The sequence below is a fragment of the Chionomys nivalis genome, chromosome 1 (assembly GCF_950005125.1).
Source record: "Chionomys nivalis chromosome 1, mChiNiv1.1, whole genome shotgun sequence".
Classification (NCBI taxonomy): domain Eukaryota; kingdom Metazoa; phylum Chordata; class Mammalia; order Rodentia; family Cricetidae; genus Chionomys; species Chionomys nivalis.
The window spans coordinates 128,549,618-128,564,161 of NC_080086.1; the positions used below are offsets into that span (position 1 = coordinate 128,549,618).

At 38.9% G+C, this 14,544-nt stretch overlaps 1 pseudogene; it reads right to left on the minus strand.

Annotated features, from left to right (window-relative positions):
- Positions 1-200: 200 nt before the first annotated feature.
- Positions 201-14,544, minus strand: part of LOC130883776 (60S ribosomal protein L31-like) — a 57,777-nt pseudogene continuing 43,433 nt past the window's right edge.

A 14,544-nucleotide genomic window follows, 5' to 3' on the forward strand; every position in this document is an offset into this window, starting at 1 on the left:
AAGAAAAACTCCTACTGAAGTACCATGAACTGAAGAACAAAGATTGATATCACCGAGAAACTCATGACACCAAATCTACTCTAGTCTCCTCAGGACTATGTAACCTCCACAGGCTTAAAACACATTGCCTAGTTTTCATATTTATCAAAGATTGAAATGTTTATTAATACATTGAATATTCTTTTTTATTTTTTGGCAGTTCTCCAACTTTATTTGAGATTCAGTAGGTTAGTTCTCATCCACATTGACTGTCTGTAGATTTTTGAATGTGGTAACAGGCACGTAAGTTAACAATGTGTAGAGTTTGTTTGGTGAGTCCCCATTCTCATTACGTTTTCTGGACAAATGTACCTGATACGATATGGAACATTCCTTATTCCTTTGGCCCAGACGGCTTTATTGAGCTTGGTGTCAATCCGCACATCTGGAGTCCCCATCTCCTTCATGGCAAATTTCCGGATTCCTTTGAGTGCCCTAGGAGCACGCTTATTGAAGACCACGCCATGGATGCGCTTGTGAATGTTGATGGTGTATTCTCGGGTCACCACCTCGTTGATGGCAGAACGGCCCTTCTTCTTCTCGCAACCCTTCTTTGCGGGAGCTGTTCTGCCGGGCCCAAGCTGGAAAGAATGGTGTCTTAGTACATGCTTACTACGTACCCATGATGGCCTGAGTTAGATCCCAAGCACTCAAATAGAAGCCAGATACAAACACAGGTCTGTAATTCCAGAACTGAGGAGGCAGAAACAGGTGCATCCCAGAGACTTGCTGACCAACCATGATAACTAAATTGTTAACTCCAGATTCAGTGAGAGACCTCCCAAAAACATAAGGTTGACAGCAATTAGAGAAGACATCCAACAGTGACATTTGACCTCTACACAACTGAACATATTTGCATCTCTTCTAGCATGTGTATACACAAACACTTAAATTCAATATTGTTATGTATTCACTAAACATAGTTGTTTATAACAGAATGTTTCATTTGGGCAGAAGCTTCTCTTTATCACTGCTACTGCTAGAATCTTCTTCGGCTGAGCTGGCAGAGGTGTAAAAGTATGAAGTTTAAAAAGTAGGGGCAGCTAAACTTCCATTACATCCCTATTGCTGGAAAAGCCGTAATCTTGTGTTACAACACATATCTAATTATCTATCATATATCCATTCATATACATACATATTAGGGGAGATTTCCAAAAAGTATGAAGCATACTTGTGGTAGGATTTCATGGGGATGTGACTCTGAGATAGAAGTAACCAAACGCTTCTTATGAGAACGATAAGGAATACCCACTTAAGGCAAACTTCTCCCATGTTAACTGAGAAAGTTCCTACATCCCTTTAGGGTGCATTCAATTGTCTAACTCAGATCTTCCAATTTCCATGAAAATTTTCCTCATTCATTCAGCAAAAGTTTATTGTGTTTGATATTCTGTAAAGTATATTAAGATATAGGATATAGCAATAATCATGTAAAGTTACTTAGCACCAAGAGAACACTGATGGCACCTGATAATTAGAGAAAAGAGTGCGTAATTAGGGCTAGGTCAGCATTAAAACGTCATGCAGACCCTTGCAATGGCAGTTACTCTGGAAGAGCTCATTAAAACTATATAAATTGATTAAATTTAATGAGCCTTACATTTCCATGAGCATGACATTGGTTTTTTTTAAATATGGTCTTATGCTTTGAGAAAGCTATATACTTTGTTAAGTTCCAACAGAATGAGACCATCTGCATTTGTGCCTGTAGGTGAGCACTAGGCATGATCATGTTTAGCAGACACAGGATTGATTCCTTTCTTCAGTCAGTGGTTTTTTGGCTTCCTACTTTTGTTCTTCTGTCTGAGGTCTACTGCTTAGAGATATAACTTTAAACATATGTATAGAAATCTATGATATCTATGTGTATTTGACATAAACTTCGCTTGTTGGCATAATAAAGGTTGGCATATTAATATCTTGCTTTTGAAAATATACAATGCCAGGAAAGGGTAATTTGATCCTATGAACTACAATTCATTCAAGGAGATCTGGAAAATCAAGAAGAAGCCAAATATCCTTGTGCAATTGGCTCACTAGGTAAACTTCCAGATTTAAATAAAGATCACTTGAATGAGAACGTGTGGTGACTTTTAGTTCATTCAGACCTTGCTGTAGCCACTGGATGAGAAAACATTAAGATAAACAAGAAGAAAGACAACTGTCATTACATTTTGACTGGAAATTGTTGGTGGAAGAAAGCTTCAGGTGGAGTAAACAGAATTGTGCCCTCCTATACTATAAGTTTAGGAGACACACTTGACTTTTCATGAAATTTATTCGTATTGAAGATGAGACAACAGTTAGGTAAGCTACCAGTCACTGACAAAATTTTGATCATTTTGGGCCATGTAATTACCAGATTGTGATCGACTTCCTTGGGTAGTTACAGCATGGTTGGTGTGTCTGAATTCTATTGTCATCAATGATCCGGTCATTGCCAATGTATCTAGCCTTAAAGAAGGTATGCAGATCCCCCTGCTACAGATGAGATGTTCAGCTGTTATCAATCTCTTTAAAAACTATATCTAAACCTGTTGTGATACTCTTCAAGGATGTGTTGGCCAGGCTACCCAGCAGATGAGGCTTTGCCAGGGTGTCTCAATAAATCTAGGAATAACCATGTCACAGATTTCCTGAGCTGTCTGGAACGTTTGCAACTTCTTCGTGTGTATTTCCTCCAAGGTGACTAAAGCTGGGAGTGACAATGGAAACACCCATGTGCCATTTCCCACATCATCCAGAAAAGGGACAACTGGGAGTGTCACATCATTATTTGCATACATTTATATATAGCAACCCAGAGGGGCAGGAGACATACCCGACTTAAAAGCTGCCTGCATCCTTGGAGCCAGAGCACAGAAAGTAGAAAAGAGGAAATGACAATTGCTATTTGTTGGAGATCTGTTCTATGTCTGTGCCTGGAACTTAATAATCACCTCATTTAATCTTCACAAACTAGCTGCAGTGGAAGGAGTGCTCCCACTTTATGGATGGAGAAAAGGAAACATAAACAGGGCAATTACTTTGGCCATGTGTAGAGATAGATAGTAGATATGGCAATCTGCTATAGCCTATTGTCCACAGAATAGAAGCTGTGTAGACCTCCTAATGAAACATGAGCTCTAGAGAAGAACATACCATCAAGCTGTCAACTGCCTAACTCCATTTGAGCTTTTCTTTCAAACTTGTCACTTTTGCTGTTTCTACTAATCTTAAATTATTATACCAATATTTCATTCAGCTCCCTTCTTATATTCATACTAAACCAACTGCCTTACACTAGACTTCAAAACCTCAAGAAGTCAGAGCTTACTCACAACCTTTAAGACATTAATTATTACTAACACTGTTATTCACAATACAATTTTTATCTGGTAGATAAATTCACTCAATACTAATGCAACACCTGTATAGTTGAATTTTAGATACCCCTTTGTGTACTTTATTAATATATACTTTATTGGCATGTTTTTTCCACCTTTTTTGCTCACATTGAAGCAGCTATATGTGCACATTCTTTGCATAGACTAGTGAGAATACACACACACAAATGCACACACACACTGTCAAATGGAACAGAGCATTTGCCAAACATAATCAACCTGAGCAGATTATCCATGTATGCATATAATCTATCATGCCCTGCCTACGATAGAGCAGACCACTACCATATGTTGTAATAAGAGGAGCGGCAGGGCTGCGTCCCTGGCACCCGGCCGCCCTCATGGCTTAGCTTATGCCCCCAAATAATTACACGGAAACTGTATTCTTTTAAACACTGCCTGGCCCATTAGTTTCGGCCTCTTATTGGCTAGCTCTTATATATTGATCTAACCCATTTTTAATATTCTGTGTAGTACCACGAGCTGGCTTACCAGGAAAGATCTTAACCTGTGTCTGTCTGGAGTGGGAGAATCATGACGACTCCTGACTCGGCTTCTTTCTCCCAGCATTCTCTTCTGTTTACTCCGCCTATCTAAATTCTACCCTATTAGAGGCCATTGGTTAAATAATAAAGAAACTGCCTAGGCCCATTTATAGGCCAGCCCTTAGGTGGGTGGAGTAAACAGAACAGAATACTAAAAAAAAAAAAGCCGAGTCAGTGAGTCGCCATGATTCTCCCACTCCAGACAGACGCAGGTTAAGATCTTTCCTGGTAAGCCAGCTCGTGGTACTACACAAAATATTAAAAATGGGTTAGATCAATATGTAAGAGCTAGCCAATAAGAGGCTAAAAATAATGGGCCAGACAGTAATTAAAAAAATACAGTTTCCATGCAATTATTTCGGGGCATAAGCTAGCCATGCGGGCGGCCGGGTGGCGGAACACAGCCCCGCCGCTCCTTATTACAACAACCATATAACCATAACAAATTGCAAAGTAGGATTCATAGATACATATGATGATTATTTATTTTGATGATACAATGAATGCAAAAACCTAAGAAGTGGAGGGGTGGAATTAGTGGAATAGCAAATTAAATGTGTAAAACTTAGTTGGATGTGAAAGGACCTTATGAAATAGCTTAAGAATGACTGTTTGAAGACCACTCTGCCTAGGATGGGAGAGAACAGAAAGCAAAGAAAACTGTAAGATATTTTACATACTAACCATTGATTTTTTATAAATATCTCTGGTTCTCTCTTCTAGAACTCCTTACTCTCAATGACAGAATGGGGAAGAAAATGATTCTAGCCATGAATAGGGGACGTTGAGCCTATTATGCGTGGTCCTAGAGAAGCTAATTAAGAAGGTGAACCCAAAGAAAAACATTTAGGTGATGAAAGGAGACAGAGACAAAGACCCACATTGGAGCACTGGACTGAAATCTCAAGATCCAAATCAAGAGCAGGAGACAGAGCATGAGCAAGGAACTCAGGACCGCGAGGGGTGCACCCAAACACTGAGACAATGGGGATGTTCTATCAGGAAAATGATAACTATGTGGAAAAATATGACAAATATAATGGTACTCACTGGATAATGAACAGGTCTGAAAGGCTTTTGAGGAGGTCAAATGTGTAAACAGTAAACATTTCTATATTTTAACACAGCCTATAATGCCACGGGGTATGTAGCCTTTCCATATTAGACATCTGAGCCAGCCCTTAGGCAACAAGGGTTACTGGTTGTGGGAATAATCAGAAAGTTTCTCCCTCTGGAGGCTTTCCTAAAGACCATGATGAATCAGAGAAACTACATCTGAGTTGTAAACCAAGCTTCACAGTGAGAATGTAGACAAGGCAGCAATACTGAAATTGCTTCATTTGTGCTAAGAAATTAAAGGTAGAGAATTAAATTTTTGGTGAAAGAAAATCTGCAGTAAATACTAGGACATGAGAGTCTAATGTCACAGTGTCTCAAGGTTGTTTTGAAATCCATTATATATAACAATAAATAATGCAAACGAAAGGACAAGAAATTAGGTGTTCTGAGGCAGGGCATTTCTCTTGATGATGTACAGTTGAGATGGCGAGAGCAGTCTTCTCTAGTGTGTGGTACACAAATACTTGTTTCCTCAGAATGATAAAGTGGGGAACTAGATAGTAAATGACAATCCAGATGTCAAACAGAATCACATAGTTTTTGCACTCTTAGAATTTGCTTTCTTAGAAACTGTAGGACTCTGAACTCAGAAGAAGTTATGGCATCAAATTTTTATCTAGTCATCTAGTCAATCAGTATGAAGCTATGTGATTTGTGTTGAAAACTTCTTTGCTTTTTTTTTTTTTTTTAACCAAGACAGAACATTAGCTGTTATGGGATAAAGGTTAGCACAAGATTTTTATACTGCCATAACTTTATGACAATTAATATACAATTTCTGTTATTCTGCTTCTTATCTCAAACACCTTTGTCTTTGAGCTCAACATTATAGGAAAAGGATAGTTCAGTAGGCTAAAATATATTTGATAGTAACCAAAAATGAAAGATATTAGAAAAACAGGCATCATGAAACAATTTACATTTTCATAAGAAAAATAATTTAAGAATATGTGCCTCATTTATAATCCAAATATTCTGCTCAGATGAATGATTCTTTTTCATGAAAGAGCTATAAATATTAAACAATCACATGCACTTTCTGTTTTATTCTCATTTTAAGTACAACAATTATATCATTTGGCAAATCATTAAATCTTCCAAAATAAAATTTGCAGGCCCATCTTGATTAGTTCATGAAAATGGGATTTACTACAAGATCATGAAAGTGGGAGAGTTGCCTTCGAAACTTGACTTGTATTGAAAAGTTTCTGAGAACAAAATGAGCAAATTTTATGAAATGCAACTATAGCCATATCAGTCTTAGTTTTTCTTAAAACATGTTTTTCTGCATTCTGAGGGTTTCTACAGCATTTTGAGGGGTTTGTGGTAGAGTAGTGCACATAAATATAGGTGATGATTATACATCTAATGTCACATTTCATAATTTCCTTTAGCAAAGCAGTAGAGAAATCCAGCTAGAAAAAAGTCGCTTTATGTCCATTTTTTTCTAAAATATTCTGTATGTGCCTTCCCAAAGGAAAGGGAAAAGAGAAGGAAGCTGATGCAATGGATCAATTTAACTAAGCAGTTGAATATAGTATTATTTAATTGAATTGAATTCAAAGCATTTGAAAGCATAGAAATGCATACAATTTGTTCAGAGCTCTAAGAGACCCTCTCCGTTGTTTCTTTTCCTGGTAGGACATGGCCTTTCCTTTCCAGATACAAGCATTGCTCATTAAGTGACAGCTAAATGCCTCGAGAATGACTCAGGCGCAATCTTAAGGATGAACTGAAACTGGTCTAAATGAGGGATTGGAAAACATCTCTGCAAAAGCCCAGAGTGTACGTATTTTCAGCTTTGTGGAACCATATAATATCTATCACAACTAATCATGTCTATATGTGTAGCAGCTGGACAGAAAGTATCAACAGATGGGGGTAGTTATATCCCTATGAGAGATTACAAAACTGAGTAGTGGGCATGATTTTCCCTGTGACTCCTGCTTTAAACTCAAGTGTTAAAATGATTGGGTCAGATATTTGGTGTAGGGATTCTTGGGTGGTCAACAGGAAAAGAAAAATATGCAAGAGATTTTCTTCAATAATTGTGGGATATGGTATCCTGTATCTACCACACAGAAAAGACAAAACAGTGGCAGGTAAGAGACCTACTTGCTTGCCAGCTGTACTGTTGCCACAGTCACCACTGGATTCTGTTCCTCTTGAGACCCATTCTGCCACCCAAAACTAGCCATCTCATCATCCTTCCTATGGTCACCCTTTCCCTGCAACTCTAGGAGATCCCATAGGCACAGATACCACCCTTATCAGTCTGAAGAACAGGTAAAAAACTGGCCTCCTAGCTGAGCTGCCCCAATCCCCAGACCCTCAGCCCTAGGGCACAACCAGTGCCCCTCCTCTTCCTATCTCACTATCAACAAGGCAGCTGGGTCCTGCCACTAGCTCTTGTGGAGTCCCACTGTTCTGGTACAGTCTCCATTAGCCATGGAGTAGATAAGAGACTAACCAGCCAGATGAACTGCCACCAATCACTGGATTCTGTTCCCCCAAGACCCAGTCTGCTGCCCAACCCCACCCACCTCATCATCTTCCCTATAGTCAGACCTTTTTCACAATTCTAGCAGACTCCATAGGCACATTAGTGCAGGATGTATCTAGGCACCCAAATCCCCACAAACCTTAGCTAAGATGTGCTATTGGACCTGAAGACCTTCCAGACACAAGAACCCTTGGCCATTTAGGCCAGAAGACAATAAAAGAAGCAGAAAACAAAGGAACAAAATACCCACCCAACAAACATAAGAATCAGCATCTATACCTGTAATCATCCCAAATCCAGATGCCTAAACACCAGTGTAACAATACATTCAATAGCAGAAAGGGCAATACATAACCACTAGAACCCTGAGATACTATGACTGCAAGACATGAACATTCCAACATAGCTGAAGTGAAAGAAAATGATCTAATAAATAACTTTATGAAGATGATAGCAGTTTTTAAATAGAAAATGAAAAATTCCCTTAAGGAAAAGACAAACAAAAAATGGGAAAAATCAAAAAATCCTTTAATGAATGCAAAGAAAAGCAAGAAGAAACTACCCAACAGATAAAGAAGGTGGTTCAAGACCTGAAAATTGATATAGAAGCAATAAAGAAAACACAAACAGAGCCAATTTCAGAAAAGAAAAATCTGGATAAGTGAATGAGAACTACAGATGCAAGCATCAGCAACATAATACAAAAGATGGAAGAGAGAATCTCAGCCATTTAAGATATGGTAGAAGAAAAGATTCATCAGTCAAAGAAAATGTTAAATCTAAAAGATTCCTAACACTAAACATCTAGGAAATCTGGAATACCATGAAAAACCCAAACCTGAGAATAATAGGAATAGAAGGAGAAGAATCCCCTCTCAAAGGCACAGAAAATATATTCAACAAAATCATAGAAGAAAATTTACCCAACCTTAAGAAGGACATGTCTATACAGTTACAAGAAGCTTACAGAACATCAAACAGACTGGATAAACAAAACAAAATAAAAAAAAAACTCCCCTCACCACATAATAACTAAAATGTTAAACATACAGAATAAAGAAAGAATATTTAGAGCAGCAAAGAAAAAATACCAAGTAACATATAAAGGCAGGCCTATCAGAAGTATACATGACTACTAAATGAAGGCTCTAAAATCCAGAACAGCATGAATTGATGTCTTGCTTACACTAAGAAACCACAGATAACAGCCCAGACTCCTACACTCTGCAAAACTTTCAATCATCATAGATGGAGAAATCAAGACATTTAGACAAAACCAAGTTTGAACAATACCTTTCTACAAAGCCAGCCCTACAGAAGGTACTACAAGGAAAACTCCAACCAAAGGAAGTAAGCTGTACCCACAAAAATATAATCAATAGATAACGCCAGTAAAATAAAAAGAAGGGAAACTCACACACACATGCACATACACTACAACCACCACCAACAAAAAATAACAGGAATTAACAATCACTGGTAATTAATATCTCTAAATATTAATAGAGCCAACTCACCAATTAAAAGACACAGACTAACAGAATGGATATGCAAGCAGGATCTATCCTTATGTTGCTTACAAGAAACACATCTCAACTTCAGAGACAAACGGTGCTTCAGAGTAAAGGAAAAGATTTTTCTATCAAATGTGTTGACCGAGGTTTCTGTCCCACTGGGTCCTGCAGTTGTTCAGTCCCAAAGAAATACACAGAGGTCTAAACCAATCATAAACTAGTTGGCCTATTTTCTCAGGCTTCTTTTTTTTTTTTTTTTTGGTTTTTCGAGACAGGGTTTCTCTGTGGTTTTGGAGCCTGTCCTGGAACTAGCTCTTGTAGACCAGGCTGGTCTCGAACTCACAGAGATCCGCCTGCCTCTGCCTCCCAAGTGCTGGGATTAAAGGCGTGCGCCACCACCGCCCGGCTTTCTCAGGCTTCTTATTAACTGTTATAACTTATTAATATAAGTTATTAATTATAAGATAATTCTTATAATTAACTTATTAATATAAGTTATTAATTATAAGATAATTCTTATAATTATAAGATAATTCTTGTCTGTGTTAGCCACATGGCTTGGTACCTTTTTCAGCGAGGCAGTCACATCTTGCTTGCTCTGTGTCTAGCTTCCTCTGTGTCTGGATGACAACTGCAGACTGACTCTTTTCTCTACCCAGAATTCTCCTGTTCTCATTGCTTTACTTCTACTTCCTACCTGGTTACTGGTCAATCAGCATTTTATTAAACAAGTACAAAACCCAAATCTTTACAGGGTAAAACCCTTATCCAGAACACTTCCCTCTCTTCTTTTTTTTTCTTCACATCAAAAACTCTAAATGGGGGTGGTGCAGATGCCGCAGCGACAGCGCAGACTTGGTGCAGACCTGAACTTATCTTTTTTGGTGGTCCAAGCATGAAACAGTGAAGCCCACACTGAAAGCAGATCATCCCACTACAATTAAATCAAGTAGGTCTTTTGGTGGCTGTCCTGCAGAGTAGTAGGCCTTTTGTTGGCAAGGTCCCTGGTGAACGGGGAGCCTGGTCCTGTCCCTGAAAACCATGATGAGTGGTGAGAGTGTTCTTGGCCCACGGTGGGACCCAGGCAATGGAGCGGGAGCATTCCCCAACCCCCTTGACTCCCAGGGCATTCTGTGGGGGCTGCTCCCCTCTGCTGGGGCTGCTCCTCCTCTGCTGCAACCTATCTCTCCCTGGCCCATACCAGCTTGTGCCCAGGGGCTTCCTTCCTTCTCCTACTTTTCCACGGGGCTGTGGGATCACCCAGTTCAGCCTGTTTGGGTTTTGGGTTGGGTGCTTAGGGCAGAGGGCAGCGGGAGTTTCTTTGTTTTGGTGGCTGTCCTGCAGAGTGGTAGGCCTTTTGTTAGCGAGGTCCCTGGTGAACGGGGAGCCCATTCCTCTTCCTGAAGACCCTTTTGAGTGGTGAGAGGGATCTTGGCTGGAGCCAGGATTCGGAGTGGGGGCATTTTGTAAGCAGGGCCCCTGGCCAGCAGGGAAACCTGATCCTGTTTTAGAAGACCCATTATATAGAATCTATAGGAGGAGATGGGCAGGCGACAAACAAGAATTCACCCAACAATCTGAAAAACAACATGAAAACACCAGAACCCAATGATCTTACAACAGAAGGACTTGAACACCCTAACACAGAAGAAGTGGAAAAAATTGACTTTATGAAACCAATAGAGTCCCTTAAACAACATGGAAAAAATGCCCTTATAGAAATGGATGAGAAGTATAACAAAAAGCTTGAAGAAATGAGTAAATACGTAAATGATACCCTGGGAAACCAAGAAAAAATGATCAAACAGGTAATGGAAACAGTTCAAGAATTGAAAACTGAAATCGAAGCAAGCAAGGAAGAAAACACAAACTGAGGACCGGCTGGCTATAGAAAAACTAGGTCAATGAGCAGAGACTACAGAAACAAGCATAATCAATAGAATGCAAGAGATAGAAGAATCTCAGATTCTGAGGACACCATAGAGAAAATAAATGCACTGATCAAAGTAAACAGCAAAGCCAACAAATTCTCATCACAAAACATTCAGGAAATATGAGACACAATAAAAAGACCAAACCTAAGAATAATAGAGATAGAAAAAGGAGAAGAGTTACAGTTCAAAGGCCCAGAAAATATTTTTAACAAAATTATGGAAGAAAACTTTCCAACATAAAGAAAGATATTCCTTTGAATATTCAAGAAGCATACAGAACACCAAATAGACTGGATCAAAAAAAAATCCCCTCACCATATAATAATCAAAACACAAAACATACAGATAAAAGAAAGAATATTAAGAGCTGCAAAGGTAAAAGGTCAAGTAACTTATAAAGGTAAACCGATCAGACTTACACCTGACTTCTCTATGGAAACCATGAAAGCCAAAAGGTCATGGATAGAGGTACTACAGAAACTAAGAGACCATGGATACAAGCCCAAACTACTATACCCAGCCAAGCTATCGTTCCCTATCAATGGAGAAAACAAAACATTCCAGGATAAGAACAATTTTAAACAATACGTAGCCACAAATCCAGCCTTACAGAAAGTAATAGAAGGAAAATCACAACCTAAGGAATCCAACATTGCCAACACGGCCTACAATAACTCGGGCATCTAGAAATCCTTCACCAGCACAACTCAAAAAAAGGAGACACACAAACTCTAGTACCAAAAGCAATAAGAATAACTGGAGCAAACAACCACTGGTCATTAATATCACTTAATATTAATAGACTCAATTCACCTATAAAAAGACACAGGCTAAGAGATTGGATACGAAAACAGGATCCAACATTCTGCTGTTTACAAGAAACACATCTAAACCACAAAGACAAGCATCTACTCAGAGTAAAAGGTTGGGAAAAGGTTTTTCAAGCAAATGATCCTAAGAAACAAGCAGGTGTGGCCATACTAATTTCTAACAAAACTGACTTCAAACTAAAATCAATCAGAAGAGATTGAGATGGACATTTTCTACTCATAACAGGAACAATTCATCAGGATAAAGTCTCAATCCTGAATATCTATGCTCCTAATATAAAAGCACCCACTTATGTAAAAGAAATATTACTAGAACTCAAGGCAGACAACAAACCACACACACTAGTATTAGGAGACTTCAACACACCTCTCTCACCAATGGACAGGTCAATCAGACAGAAACCTAATAGAGAATTAAGAGAATTATTGGAGGTAATGAAGCAAATGGAATTAACAGACATCTATAGAACACTCCACTCAAATAGGAAAGAATATACCTTCTTCTCTGCAGCTCATAGGACCTTCTCAAAAATTGACCACATACTCAGTAACAAAGGAAACCTCCACAGATACAAAAAAAAATCAGTGTCCACCTGTGTCTTATCAGATCACCACGGATTAAAGTTAGAAGGTAACAACAATGCTACTACTCAGCCGTAAAAAACAATGACTTCTTGAACTTTGTATGCAAATGGACGGAAATAGAAAACACGATCCTGAGTGAGGTAAGCCAGACCCAAAAAAGAGGAACATGGGATGTACTCACTCATAATTGGTTTCTAGCCATAAATAAAGGACATTGAAACTATAATTCATGATCCTAGAGAAGCTAAATAAGAAGGTAAACCCAAAGAAAAACGTATAGTTATCCTCCTGGGTATTAACTTTCATCAGGTGATGAAAGGAGACAGAGACAGAGACCCACATTGGAGCACCAGACTGAAATCCCAAAGTCCAAATGAGGAGCAGAAGGAGAGAGAGCACAAGCAAGGAACTCAGGACCGCGAGGGGTGCACCCACACACTGAGACAATGGGGATGATCTATCGGGAACTCACCAAGGCCAGCTGGACTGGGTCTGAAAAAGCATGGGATAAAACTGGACTCACTGGACATAGCGGACAATGGGGACTGCTGAGAAGTCAAGAACAATGGCACTGGGTTTTGATCCTACCACACGTACTGACTTTGTGGGAGCCTAGGCTGTTTGGATGTTCACCTTACTAGACCTGGAAGGAAGTGGGAGGTCCTTGGACTTCCCACAGGGCAGGGAACCCTGACTGCTCTTTGGGCTGCTGAGGGAGGGGGAGTTCTCTGAGGGAGGGGGAGGGAAATGGGAGGTGGTGGTGGGGAGGAGGCAGAAATCTTTAATAAATAAATAAATAAACTCTAAATGGAATCTCCCTTGTTTAGCTTTCTTCCTGACTATTATCCAAACAAATTGTAACCAACACTCTAAACAAAGAAAAATATCCATAACCCATTTTTTGGGAATGTGGGTGTAATTTTCTAGGCTAATTCCTGTTCATTAAGAGGTGCTGATAGTCTTATAAAGACATAAAGAAAATTTTGAATTATGATCAAGCCCTGACTGGAAAATTTTGTGAGGCTTGATCATCTCAGCTAGCAGTCTTGAAACTGTTCTGGATATAGAACTCATAGGAACTTCCAACAGAGGTCCATGAAACGTCAGATCATCTGGACCATTCGATCCTATTAGAGATTTCTCAGGGGGCATTTCTTAATCAAACCTGATTTTTCTTAATCCAGAATGAATTCACAACCTCTCATTTCTTTGTGGAAACAAAAACAAAACCTCTTCTCTAATGTAATGTATCTTTTGTCTTACATTTTGAAGTCAAAGCATTTTAAAAATATGTATGTTGGATTAATTCAGCAACATTTATAATCAAATATCTTTTAGCAGCTGTTGCTTATTCCTCAGCATTCAAACAATTCAAAGAGAACATAATAGCATTCAGTATCCATAGTCTCTGTGTATTTTCCATCTTTACATGGCTTTATATTAAACTCTATTTCTTTTATGTTTATTTTTAATTTTTGTCATTTTGAGACAGGATTTCTCTATGTATATTTGGATGCCCTGGAAATCACTTTGTAGACCAGGTTGTCACTGAACTCACAGAGATTGGCCTGCATCTGCCTCCCAAGAGTTGGGATTAAATGCGTGGACCACCACACCTTGAACTCTTCCTCTCAAGTGTTAGGATTAAAGGTCTGTGCCTCCACACCCAACTACTCTCTTTCTTTCTTTTTTATTCTAAGGACTTTATTCTTTTTATTTTCTCTCCCAAGCCTACATATATTTTTAAACACACTGTAAACTGTTTAGAGGTTTTCTTCATCTGAATCGATTTTTACTGTATATCTCTTTTCTTCTGACCACATGAGTCTTTATTTTGCTAAGAAATTTCTAGGATTAAAGCCATAGTTTTGACAGCTGGATCCAACTCATTCCTTAGCTTTCTGAGAGCCTAGCTTAATGACAGAGATGCTGACTAAAGCTATGCTTATTGTTACAACTCTGTAGAGTTTCAAAGTCCCTAACACCACCAAGAAGCATGCTGTTGGCAATTCATAAACACCATTTAAGTGTTTGGAGGCAGGGCCTCTTAAAAGAGCTTCAAAGTTTTGCAACTAAAGCTGAG